This window comes from Aotus nancymaae, unplaced genomic scaffold, assembly GCF_030222135.1.
Source record: "Aotus nancymaae isolate 86718 unplaced genomic scaffold, 86718_ANA_hifiasm-v0.15.2.pri h1tg000009l, whole genome shotgun sequence".
NCBI classification, from domain to species: Eukaryota; Metazoa; Chordata; class Mammalia; order Primates; family Aotidae; genus Aotus; species Aotus nancymaae.
Window position 1 is genome coordinate 18,177,551 of NW_026988420.1, and position 14,508 is coordinate 18,192,058.

Below are 14,508 nucleotides of genomic sequence, written 5' to 3' on the forward strand. Positions count from 1 at the left end.
GAATCCCACTACTGGGTATTTGCCTAAAGGAAAAGTAGTTAATACATGAACAAGACACATGTATAGCATGTTTATAGCAGCACAATTTGTAATTGCAAAGATATGGAACCAACCTAAGTGCCCATTGACCAACGAGTGAATGAAGAAAACGCAGTATATATACACCATGGAATATTGGTCGGTCATAAAAAAGGAATAAAATGATGTCTTTTGCAACAACTTGAATGAAGCTAGAGGCTATTATTCTAAGTGAAGCAACTCAGTAATGTAACAACTTGTTCTCACTTATAAGTTCGAGTTAAGAAATGAGAATACAAAGACATATGGAGTGATGTAATGCACTTTGTGGACTTGGTGGGGAAGGTTGGGAGGGGGATGAAGGATAAAATACTACATATATTGGGTACAGTGTACAGTGCTTGGGTGATAGACACCCGAACATCTCAGAATTCACCATTAGAGAACTAACCCGTGTGACCAAAAACCACCTGTACCCCCAAACTATTGAAATAAAAAAACTGATAATTACAAGTAGACAGACCAGCTGAAGAGAAACAAAGAACCAGAAATAAATCAATGCATTTCCAGTGAAATCATTTTTAACACAGGTGCCAAGAACATACACTGAGGAAAGAAAAGTCTCCTCAATAAATAGTGCTGGGAAAACTGGATATCCATATGTAAGAAGAATGCAACTAGACTCCCCTTACTATATAGCAAAATCAACTCAAAATGGATTGAAGACTTTAATCATAAATCTGAAACTATGACACTACTAGAAAACATTCAGGAAACACTTCAGGACACTGGTCTGAGTATTTCTTGAATAAGTCATCAAAAACACAGACAACCAAAGCTAAAATGGACAAATGAGATTATACCAAGCCAAAAAGCTTCTCCACAGCAAAAGAAGCATCAACAGAATGAACAGGTAACCCACAGAGTGGTAGAAAATATTTGCAAGCTACCATTTGACGATATATTAAGAGCCAGAATTAAAAAGGAGTTCAAACAACTAATAGAAAAAAAGTCTGATTTAAAAAATGAATAAAATATCTGCATATACATTTCTCAAAAAAATATATATACAAATGGCCAACAGGTGTAGGAAAAAAGTGCTCATCATTAATCATCAGAAAAAATGAAAATAAAATCTATAATAAGGTATCATCTCACAACAGTTAAAGTGGCTTTTAGCCAAAATAACAAATGCTAGTTAGTATGTAGTGATGGGGGAACTCTCATACATTGTTTTTGGGAATGGAAATTAATACAGCCCTTATGGAGAACCATGTGAAAGTTTCTTAAAAAACTAAAAATACAGGAGGCTGAGGCAGGAGAATTGCCTGAACCCAGGAGGCGGAGGTTGCGGTGAGCCGAGATTGCGCCATTGCACTCCATCCTGGGTAACAAGAGCAAAACTCCGTCTCAAAAAAAAAAAAAAACTAAAAATAGAAAAAAAAAAACCTAAAAATAGAACTACTTGATAATCCAGAAATCCCACTACTGGGTACGTGTCCAAAAGAAAGAAAATCAGTGTATCAAAAGAGATATCTGCACTCTCATGGTTATTGTAGCACTATCCACAATAGCCAAGACATGAAATCAACTTAAGTTCCCATCAGTGGATGAATGCAATAAAAAAATAGTAGTACTTATACAGCATGAAATAGTATTCAACCATGAAAAAGAACAAAATCCTGTCATTTATAGCAACATGGATGGACTGGAAGACATCAGATGAACTAAGCCAGGCACAGAAAGGCAAACTTTACACATTCTTACTAATATATGAAAGCTAAATATATATATGTGTATGTGTATATATATATGAATAAATAATATATTCTATTATTATATATGAATAACATTCTATTATTATATATAAATAATAATATATATATATATAACTAAGATATAGAAAGTAGAATGATGGTTTTCAGAGGTTGGAAAGGGTTTTGAGGAGAGAAGATTAAGAGAGGGTTGTTAATGGAGCGAAATACAGTTAGAATAAATAAGAGTGAGTTTTCAGTAATACCACATGGCGACTAGAGTTAATAATTTATTGTATATTTCAAAATAACTAAAAGAGTGAAAGTGGAATATTTCTAACACAAAAAAGTGATAAATGCTTGAGGTCATGGACACCACAATTACCTTGATTTGATTATTACACACTTTATGCTTGTATCACCATATCACATGTACTTCCTAAGTATGTAAAATTATGTGCCCATAATAATTAAAAGTCAGTTAAATAAGGTATAATAAATTGCCACTTTTATGTCTTTACTTGTTATAGGCCTATTAAAATTTCCTAAAATTAGTTTTGAAAGTTTATGTCTTTTTCCAAAATTTTATCTAAGTTGTCTAATTTGTTGCCAAAATATTGTTTATAATAGTACCTTCTTAATTTATTTAAGATTGGCAGTGATATCCTCTTTTTATTTACTGGTTTTGGAAATCTTTGTCCTTTTTATTTTTATCCATTTTTTTTTCCTCAAAAAAAGCAAAACTTCTGATTTTATCAATTTCTTTCTGTCTTTTTAAATACTTTCTGTTATTGATCTTCACTGATTTTAGTGTTTTCTTCTGCTTGCTTTGGGTTTCATTTGCTCTTCTCTTTCTAGTTTCTTAAGATGAAAACTTAGTTATTGATTTGAGGACTTTCTTCATTTTTATACAGTTGTTCAATGCTTTAAGTTTCCATTTTAAGTTTTGTTTCAGCTGTCTCCTATGAGACATATTGAATTTTCAGTAAATTTTAAAAATTGTATAGGTTACCCTTCAGAATATTTCACGTGTGCTTGTAAATAACATGTATTCAATAATCAGTGGGTGAATTTTTTTATATATGTTAGTTAGATCAATTGAAAAAATCTGGCCTGGCATGGTGGCTCATGCTTATAATCCTGGCAGTTTGTGAGGCTGAGGCAGGCAGATCACTTGAGGCCAGGAGTTCAAGACCAGCATGGTCAACATGGTGAAGCTATTTCTACCAAAAATACAAAAATTAGCTGGCATGGTGGAGGGCACTTGTAATCCCAGCTACTCGGGAGGCTGAGGCAGGAAAATTGCTTTACTTTGGGAAGAAGAGGCTGCAGTGAACAGAGATCACGCCACTGCACTCCAGCCTAAGTGACAACCAGAGTCTGTCTCAAAAAAAAGAAAGAAAAATCTCTGTATCTTTGTTGACATACTATTTTGTTATCTTTCAATAGCGTATCATTGAAATACGCAAATTCAATTGGTGATTTCCTATTTCTCTTTTCAATTCTGTGACCTTTTAACTCATGTACTCGCTATTTTCTTATTTATAACTGTTAGGTCTTCAATCTTTTTCTTTGTGTTCTTCAAATTCGATAATTTCTATTGATCTATCTTCATGTTCAACTATCTTTCTTCTGCCTATTTTATTAGCTGCTAAGCTCTTCTAGTGTATGTCCCGTTTTGGTAATTGCTATTTTCAACTCTAGAGATTCTATTTTCTTTCCGTTTATACTTTCTATTTCCTTACTGAAATTCCATATTTGTCTTATTATTGTAATTATTTGTCAATATTTAAAACATCATTTTCTTTTATTCTTTGAATATATTTATTATAACTGCTTTGAAAGCATTTTCTATTAAATCCAACATCTGATCACACTCAGAGTTAATTTCTATTTACAACTTTTGTTGTTTTGAAGATGAGTTATATTTTTCTTATGCTTTACACATTTTTTGAAAAGTATATTCTTAGATATTATGTTGTAGAATCTCCAGATTCTTACTTTTCTTTCTGAAATTTTAAAAGTTGGCTGTATTTAATCTGCAAATTACTTGTCCTGAGAGGTACAACCATTGATCTCTCTGCTAAGTATTTTTTAAGTCTCATTTGAATTTTTAATCCTGGATTCCTAGGGGTTGCTCCTATGTCTGCATAGCCTAGTAGTTAGCCAGTGATTAGACAGAACAATAACTTCAAGATTATAAGACTTCTACCTCATGGCTGTAGATTAATGTGGGGATTGAGACATTCATTTAATGTTCAAGCAATTTTAATATCTGCCTCAGGTTTTACTTTGTACTGGAGCTCTTCTGGGTCTTACCAGTATATGCCTGTAGTGTCCTGGTCATTCAGACATATATGGAGAGCTTATCTATTCCCTCTACAGATTTCTGATTAACTATACCATATCCTTTTAAAATTTCTGGGTTCCCTACCAATCACCTCACCCAGAAACCCTATGTGTGGCTTGTGAATTTTGCTGCTTGTACTAACAATGCTGCTGGGTGTGGATTTTTGTTTTCTGTTTCAAGTCAATTCATCCTCCTCTGACAGCAAAGCTGCTGGTTTAGAGTTAGCCCCAGTCTTAAAAATCTGCTCTGCCATTACGGAGAAACAAAACTGGAAAGTTGTTAAAGGCTATAAAGACAGATTTTATTCACATTCTACTGTAGTAGCAGACAGAGACTTCAGTGTAGAACTAGGCTCAATTTCTCTAAAACAAAACATGAGAGAACTTTTAAATACTGAGATGTGCTAAGGAAAAGAGAGGGAAGGGTGTGAAGAAGACAAAGGGGTTGATCCATGTGATAAGGCCATTTGGGTTTGATAATTGGTGCTTTACCTAGAGAAGAGGGAAACTTCTCCTACAGTTATAACTAGAGGAAGTTGTGCAAGTTGGAGCAAAGCACCCAACACCATAGCGCCTTTACCTGTCCACAGGGATGGGGAGGTAAGAGAGCAAGGGTCATCATCTTCCTGGATGTTTCTATTTCAAAGGGTGGATTCCAAGGTCCTTGAGGAGATATATTTGAGTAGTATAACTCCTTTCTCTTCCAAGGGGAAAAATAGTTTAAAACCAATTATGTTCAGATTTTCCAAGGGGAAAAGAAAGGAGTTATAATTGCAAGCTTTCTCAGGCAGGCATTTTAAGGGGGATGGAGTTATCTTAGGGACAAGCTCGCTGCTTCAAGAAGCCATGCTAGCGTTTGGTCAAGGATATTAGTTTAGAGGCTTGAACAGAGTCATTTTGTGCTGAGAAGTTTTGCAGATGTCACCTCACCTACTGAATTTATCATTTGCACTTTTTTTCAATTTCCAGGGTCCCAAAATGTCTGTTTTTGAGAATTGGTTGAGTTTCAGACTCATTTTGGGGTGATAGAATTTAGTAGTCTTTCCATTCCATCAAATCCAAAAGTCATACCTTAGTTGCTTTCAATCTTGAATTAAAAATTTGAATAGAAAAATAATGTGATGAAGTATTAATCTGATGTACTAGAAAGACCAATGGGTTAAAACTTGGACCATTCTTACCCTCATTATGTTATTCATACATTTGTAGCCTCAAATAAATTACAATCTATTTAAGGGCTCTGTTTTCTTGTGTAAATAATGATATTATAGATACCTAAGATGTTAGTTGAAAAATTAAGTATGAATTAGAGAATGTAACCATCTGAAGTTTCAAATGCATTTACAATCTACAAAGCATCTTACAAATTTGAACATACTGGTTTTAACATATTTTAAGTAATTAAAGCCTGGAAATTAATTTATATCTACACATTTTATACTGTTTACCTTGAGGTTATTCACTAAATTTTAATTCCACCACTGACTGCATTTGGTAGAATTTTAGAGTTTTGAGACAATAAATGTATTTATTATTAGGTTTCTTTCTTTTATTATTCTAAGTATTATGAATTATTTGCTATTTGTCCTCCTTTTTCAGCCTAAATAGCCTTATTAGACATTGGCCTCACTCTCTGTCTGGGAAATAAATACAAATATGCTTCACTATAGTAAAATACTTTATGTCACCCCTGGAAGAAAAATAAAGCTTAAGGGAAACTTTCACTCAAGTGCTATAGCAACTAAAGAGTTATGGATGAATATAAATTATTGGAAGTTTTCTTCAAATATTTTCTACCTGCTACTCTCTGATCTCCTAAAACTAGCCATTTTGTTATTTTGACTTAATTCTTCTTCTAAACAATGAGATTAATGACTGTGTTCATTTTGGTAATTTTTAAAATTTAGAGGAACATTAGTAACAAAACCAACAAGAGTCATTAAACTCTATTTACTGTAAGGGAACACAAATACATATTCAGATTTCTAGTAAACACCACTATGGACTATATATTAATGTATAAAGCTGATGATTATTAAAAAAATAGATTAGAAACCTAACAACCACATCTACAAATGTATTTAATGTAATCCAGATTGAAAGGAAGACAAGAAAACTTTTGACAGATATTTTATAAAACCTTTTAACACACTGCAGACTGCTTTCCCAGTGAATTAAAGGTAAAAAGGATTGGTTGTTGTGGGTGCTTTTCCCCGATCTTCTGAAGGCTGGTGGCTTCAATGTCATACTTTTTAAAGATGCAAAACATGCCAAAACCTGAGCAGGAGTATCAGAAAGTCACGTGAATTTGTAGTGCATTATAAACACAGTACTTAACACTAGAAAGATAAAATTAACATTTATTATCATCGCTTCGAAATATTTCTCCTCTTATTTCTCAAGTATCGTATTCTTAACTTCTGGTCTCAGGGGTACCTAGAAGTTCTCAAAACCCTACCCAGTCCTCAGCCATTATTATTATTATTTTGCTTTCACTTAACAGAAGCAAACAAACAAAAGTCAGATAAATAAGGGGTTCAGTTCCTTCTAGGCAGTGACTTTAATAAAAATTTTTACACACATGACAGTCATTTCTCAGTGATGCTTTTAGAAATGTATTAGGGCTAGACTGGTCACCATTCAGGTTTTCTTTGCAAACTTTAAATTTTGTGAACTTTTATAGATTGCCATATGGTTCTAGCTTATTTCTAAAGGTTCATTCAGTTGTCATAAAAATTTACAAAACTTAATTTTCACTGAATTCTCTGATAATGTAAGGAAAACTAAAACAGGCAAAAAGCAAAATCCCACTTTTAGGCATATCTGGCCTTTAACAATAGTGGGTAACATTACATTCGTACCTTGCGATGCCAACGTGTTGACATACTTGCCTAGATGAAGGAAAAGTTCTAAATGTCATGTATATATTTCTTTCCCCCAAATACTACTTACAATGATAATTTCAAAACTATGACCACATGTTGGAGTTTACTGTCTGTCTGCAGCCCTAATACTGTTGTAGGTAAACAAATGGCTTCAAAAATTGTATAAAGTATTAGATTGTTTTCATCTGGATTATAAATCTTTAAGGTATTTTTTCACTGGAAACGTTAAGAAATGATACAAATTGAGGAAGAAGGCACATGGACTTGGTGACACTCTGAACTTGAATAAACTCTGGTCTACTTTATTATTTCCAGATTTAGGAGGTCATTTAATAGGTGTTTATTCTCCCCAGTTAATTAAAATTGAAAATTATATTTAAATACTAACTCATAATAAGATTTCTACACCTTAAGTATCTATTTCACAGGAGCCCTGACATAAAGTTTTATGGAAATAAACACACAGGAGGAAAAAAATCTACCATTATATGTACCACTCTGACAATTGTTTAGGTAATTTGATTTTGCTCTTTTAGCATATTGAACAATTCTTTTCTCGAATAGAAACTGTACTACAAAGCTCCTGGGCCCATGAGGCAGGTATTTTGAATTAGAAAACCAGTATTTCAGCAATAGCTGCCACTGATATAGCTTATTTCTTCTTTATTGCACTATCATCTTGGGAATTAAATGAAGAGACATAACAGTGCAATAAAAGGCACAAATGCCATTCATATTTTGTGAATCCTGTTACATAATATTTGGCAAAGCCTGAGCACAGCAACCTTTCACTTGCAGAGGTCACTAAGAGACAATCATAACAATCTACAACACTGTTAAGATAGGGAAGGAGACTCGTGAGTCAAAATAATCTTTGTAACTAACCCTAAGCAAGAATTCCTTTGGCCTCTATTTTAGACTGATCATAATATCACTGAAATTTCTAGCTCCAAGAATACAAAGAGTAAATTATTTAAGATGAGATGGCGTTTCTATTAGGTTGCTGCAAAACTAATTGTGGTTTTGCCATTGGTTTCAATGGCAAAAACTGCAATTACTTTTGCAGTGCCAACCTAACAGAATAAGTAATATTCAGCTGAATACCAATGTCTGTAAGTATATACTTCTTTATGGTTTTACTGATGCTTTCACAGACCTTATTTGCTTCTCACAACCATTTTGTTAAAATATGTGATGAGAGTTTTACTAGTGAGACAACTTACTTCAACAAAATATATTAATTGAAACTTGAGCCCAGTTCTTTTATGTTTTTAATCACGTACATATTTATTTAACTAGGCCGACAAAGACAGCAAGAAGTCATGCTATGTAACTTAACATTAAGAGAAGGGAATGAAAAAGCTTAAAAGCAAATATATTTCAAGCAAATAAACATCACACAGACACATGCACACACATCCAACACTAACTAGAGATAGATGGTGCTAAACTACCCCACCTTCTCCCGTAACATCATATTGCAGCAAAATGAAATAATATGTTAATGTACATAATGATGACTGTGCTTTTATGGAAAGATTAAATCATTCTGATGGCTAAATTTAAGACAACAATAAAAAATTATTTTGAAAGATTTCCAAATAATTACTAAAAAATAATTTGTATACCTTAAATAAATAATCTTCCCTTTCTGCCAAGTATAGTTTTACAAAGTCATCAGTGACTTTCCATTTTGGCAATCCAGTGGACATTAGCTTATTCCAACTTTCTCATTTAGTAACATAAGATTCAGCTGACTCTTTCTCCTTGAATTGCTCTTACCTTTATTCTCCCCATTATAATCCTGTCCTACTGAAAATTATTTTTTAACCTTTTTTTATGGGAGATCTTACACATCGACCACTAAATAGTGAAGAAAACTAGACTTGTGTCCTAGAAGCTCTTCTCTATCTGTAATCTCTCTCTAAGCAATTTCAGGATTTAGGTGATTGTGATTCACAGATTTACATCTCCAGGAAAGACTGCTTTTCATACTTAGAATTGAATCCAATTTCTACCCTCAAGGCTTTTATCTCCTAGACCATGCCATGCTTTTTACCTCATTTCATTCCATTCTTTCTTTCATTCCAGTTATTTTGACCCTTTTTCTCTTCCCAGAACAGAATAAAAAGCACTTTCTCATGTCAGAATTGTTATGCTTAGTTTATCTTCTGTCACAAACACATTTGTTGGGGTCTTTTATGGCTACCCTTAAATACTAGCTTAAATGGTCTCTGTAGAGTAGACTTCAACTGACAAAGCCTCCAGTTCTCCCTGGAGATTCCCATCATAGCACACTGTTTATTTCTACAGAGCATGCACACACACAAGGAGTCCCAACACACAAAATCTGGAATTATGTAATATATTGTTCTAGCAAATATAAATATTAAGTTTCCTTTACATAAATATTACTGGCCTCATTTTCCATTTAATTGTCAATGCCAATCTTAGAGTAGCTATTAAATATATATCTGATGAATGAATGAATGAATGATGTTATGATTGATCAACAGAAAAATAGTGCAGCCCTTAGTGGAAAAATGAAATACTGAGCAATCGAACGTATTTTTTAAAGAAAGGGTATGTTTTGCAGCATAATGCATTTTATGTTATTTGTAGTAAATATGTAAAAAATTCTTAAAGTTTGAAATACACACCAGGAACTCAAAAATGAAATTGTGGCTAGGAATGTATATTTGGCAATCATTTACATTAGAATGACAGTTGACAGATTAAAAGCAGTTGAAATTGGCAAGGGAGAGAATAAAGAGAATGAGCATTATGCTCGGTAAACACTCCCTTAGAGGGCACAGGAGTTTGAAAAGGAGTCAGAAAAATAGAATGGAGAGGGAAGAGATATAATTAGTACTAAAATTTTTTATCAAAGAGGTGTTTATTACCTTCATAAAATACAGTTTCCTGGTATGTCCACAACTAAATCCGCCAGTCCCTGAGTTTTAATCCCACTTTTGTAAGTGGCAGTAGACATTTTGCAGGTTAACATTTTTAACTGGGTAATTAGTCTTAAGACATTAAACTTTCAGGCTTTTTTTTTTCTAATTGAACACATTTAGGTAGAGCTAAAGTTCTTTGTCACTTAGAGCCCAATATTATTTTTGTTTATTTGTGATATACTTATATCAACATTTTAAATATACTTATATCAAATGCACTTTAAGAGTGTTCAACTTTTTTAGATTCTAGGTGGAGACAGCTAACAATCCTGTCATATCCATTCCCTGCTTTTTCCTTGTATTCATAGAGCCACAAATTTAAGCAGGAACATGATGTCCAGTTAGAGATTATATACTTTAGCTTTCTTTTCAGTTAGGTACAGCCATGTAGCTGAATTTCAGTCTATAGTGTAAGAAAAATACACACCAAAATCTGAACTACCCCACATGCTCCCATAACATGAATCTGATACTTATCTGATATTTGTACATATGTATTTTTATATTTGTATACACTTCTAGGTGCTGCCTTTAAAACATAGTCTGGAATCTTGATATAGTGGTAACCTAGTTTTGGAAAATCAGCTACGTGCAAACATCTTAGTAAATGGCGGAAAACAAGATTAAAGGAACCTGAATCTGGGAATGACCATATGAAACAAAGGGACCCCCACAAATGGTAGCACTCTCCTGTTACATGACAGAGAAAAACACTTTCATATCATTTAAGCTCTTGCATTTTGTATCTTTTTTGCTTTGGTAACTTTTACTATATTAAAATGGGATTTTTTTAACTTGAATAAGGTCCATGGTAAAGATCTAAAATACATGGCGTTGACATAGAGGGCAAGTAATGGATGGTAAGAAAAAAAATAGCAGGTCGGAAAGCTGCCAATTCTTGTTATGCCATAGAAATAATCAATTACAATGTTGCCATTCATAATGTGGAAAGCAGAATGCATGCCAAAGAGAAAGCCTTTATGTAGCACTAAAGCGAAGTGATTAGAAACAAACAGAAAACAGAATTTTTGGCATGAGTTGGTTGCACCTCTCTTTTCTTGCCAGATATTTATACAATAGAGATAAGCTCAGTCAAAACTTGAAGGGGTTATATGCAGAAATTAGAAAAACAACCCACATCTTTGGGCTCTTTCAAGGCTGAAAGATACAACTGCTTCTGTTCCCCAAATAAGTCGCATTCGGCACTTTTCTCAAAGGCTTTCTTTTAAGACTTTTTCAGCCAAATAAAAAGATCTCCCTCATGCAAATATCAGATTCAGGGTATTGTTCCAAATAAGTGTATTATTTTACAGAGCCAGAAAACAGCCACCACTGCAATGATGAAAGAAGGAGTAAGCCGAGCAAATACAACAGTAATTCAACAGTACGATTCCCTAAGATGGAATTGTGCAGTTAATAAAGTATCAAGCCCGGGTGGTCAAAGCCTATGATTATCTTATTTCCCCCCAAAATGCTTAGTTCTTCAAGTGTGCTCTAGTAAGAAAGAACTTCTCAAAACTACAGAGTCCTAAGTAAGAATGATTCAGTGTCAGCCTCTGAGTAAAAAGATGGACAGAACCTGGAATTCAAAGTAGGCATATGGAAGAATTACTTTGCTACTGTGGATGACTCACCTTGGAACTCAAAACACTGCATTTTTAATTCTCTTTGGGATAGAAACTTAGGCTTTACTTTCACAAATACACTATGTTTCAAATTCTATATGTTAAATCTATATACTTTCTTAGCATTTTACTTTCTGAAATGATTTATCATTTGTCTCTTAGCTCTCTGTGGGCATTTTCTACAGGGAGTCTTATAGAGTCAATGGTTTTGTGTTTATTCAATGATTATATGTCAGTTTTTATATTTGTTTCTCAGTTTGTGAGTTTTGCAACATGAAGGTAACATATTTTAAAATTCCATGAATAATCTGTGCAGTTTTACATTTAAAATATTCCCTATTTTAATATACATGTTAAATTTAAACTATTGGGAATAAAATTTTCAATACCTACTTTTGGTTAACATAGTATTTTACTGACTGCTTGTTTATGTAGGGAGCCACTTTCAATTTTCTACTATTCTTGCAATTGCAACACAATATAGGCATTAAAATCTTAGAAGTAGGATATATAATAGCAGTCTTGTCAATCCTGTGAGATGTGCGGCTATAACTCCTGCCCACAATGTAATCTAAATGTTTATTCTTTGCTTCTGGAATGGGAGGAGTTCTTTTCCTCTTCCATATCTTAAAATATTTCATCTCACATGTGGTGGAAGAGAAGATTTTCCTATTTGTTCAGTTCACTTTCCAGTCCAGGAGCTAAGATAGAAATATAAAACTACAGAGTATAGAGAATACTTTCCAATGTTCCAAATCTTTTAGAGATTCAAAGAAATAAAGAGAAAGGATAAAATAACTATATGTGACAAAATAAGTATAAAGAATTGTAGGAATATAAGGAAAATGTGCGTTCAAAAGCAGGATCAATAAAAGAAAACCCACACAGTAACCACAGCTTGATGAAACTTTAATGCATCAAGGATAAAGACAACATGCTTAAAAGCATCAGAAGGAGGTAAATTACCAGAAAGAAACGAGAAACAAAGTGATATCAGAAACAATAGATGCAAAAAGACATAAGAAATAATATCTCCAAAGTATCAAGGAAGAAAAAAGTAGCTGGAAGTTCTTGAGCCACAAATACTATTCAAAAGTAAATGTGGAATAGATATTATTCCCTCAGGCATACAATAGCTTATAAGCTTTACCAACCATAGAATTTAGATTTAAAAAAATACTAAAATATAAACTTCTTTAAATAAAACTTAGAAGAAATTAGTTCATGCAAGAATCAACAGATCATACTTGCAAATTTATGCTATATATACATGAATATAAATATTAATTTCATAACATTATTATTAGTAGAAAATAACAGTGTAAAGGGATAGTTTTAAGTAATAATAATCTGTAAGACGTAAGATTCTTACATCTGGAAAAATAGAGATGCTGATTAAATCATAATTATCAGTATAAAAAAATAAAATTAATGTTTGATCTCATATCATGATAAAAGTTCCATATAAAAATAGAAAAGTAAAAATGGTGAAAAGTATGTGGTTATCTAACCTGGGTCCACCAGATCCATCCCTGCTATCACTCCACTTAGCTTTCTGTTACACTGGTATCTGGCTTTCCCTTGCAAACACAGCTTTATTATTTTAATATTTTCTATTTTAATATTCTACCAGGTGCTAACCAGGATGTAGGTGTTCTTGCTTAAAAGATTTTCAATAGGGATCCTCGTGACAGTAGTCACAAAGCCTTGAGCTAAAGCCTGAGTTATTAGATCTAATGCTAGTTGTGTTATGTTACAAGACAGGTAATGGTACCTATCTCTGGATTTTCAAGGCCCTTTAATATCCCTTGACAATTGTCATTGAAAACAAAAATCCTCTTCTTTCATTTGAAAACCTATCACTGAACAAGAATAGAGCTTTTGACTTTAAGACCTTAAGGTGTAATGCCAAAAGCCTACTATTTGTCTCTCTGTGAACATACTAGGCAGAAAAGTAGATATCCTTTTATTGAAAATGCTATGTTTTTATCTGAAGTAAGACTTCTGCTATGCCTATCTTTTAATGCACTTTGGTTTGCACTAATTCAATGTGATGAAACTCTTTTGAGACTGTGACTGTGCCTATAAGAGCATGAAAAAATCAAATTAGGCCATAAAATTTGGCCCATTCAATTTACATTAAAAGAGAAAAATATGCTAAGCAAGGTTTTCTGTTGTATGTTTTATTGTGTTGAGGCTTTGAAATTTTTGGAGGAGTTATAATTGGTAAAGTTCTACAAGACAGCTCCTTGAATATTACTAAACAAATGTGGAATAATTTAGCTTTTTAACCAATTCTGATACAATGTAATTAAAGTGAAAAAGTAGAGGAAAAATAGGCATATACTTCGGTCTCATGCCTGTTCAGTGATGGAGAAACCTGATCACCTGTCAGTTTATGAAGGGATAATTTATTGGCTTTCTTTGACTTTGATGACGCATTCAAACTTGTCCTTTGAGGTGTTGAGAACTATTATTTATTTTCACCTTATGGTAGCATCAGTAGATTTTTTTGATGTCTGATCATATATTTTACATCTTGTTTTGCTCTGCTGAACATATTTCTTTGAAAAACTTGTATCTGGCTAATGCATATTTAGGGATTTGGAAAGCCAAGACACAGTGAGGGAGATGATTTCCCTGTGGGTACCCAACAAAGGTCTGGTGAGGCTGTTGTTCAGGATTTATCGTTAATGCTGGATCCACCAGCCGATAATGTGGTTAATAGTAATACATAGGTCTACCAACAGGAAAAGCTTTAACTACTAAACCTCAGAGTATCCTTAAGTGTTTTGTTGTTGTTGTTGTTGTTGTTTGGTTAATCATTATCCTCTCCTAGCCAGTATTTTGAAATTTGATCCTCCAGGATGAATATTCATGTGATAAAGACAAATAATGTGATAATCCACATATATGCATT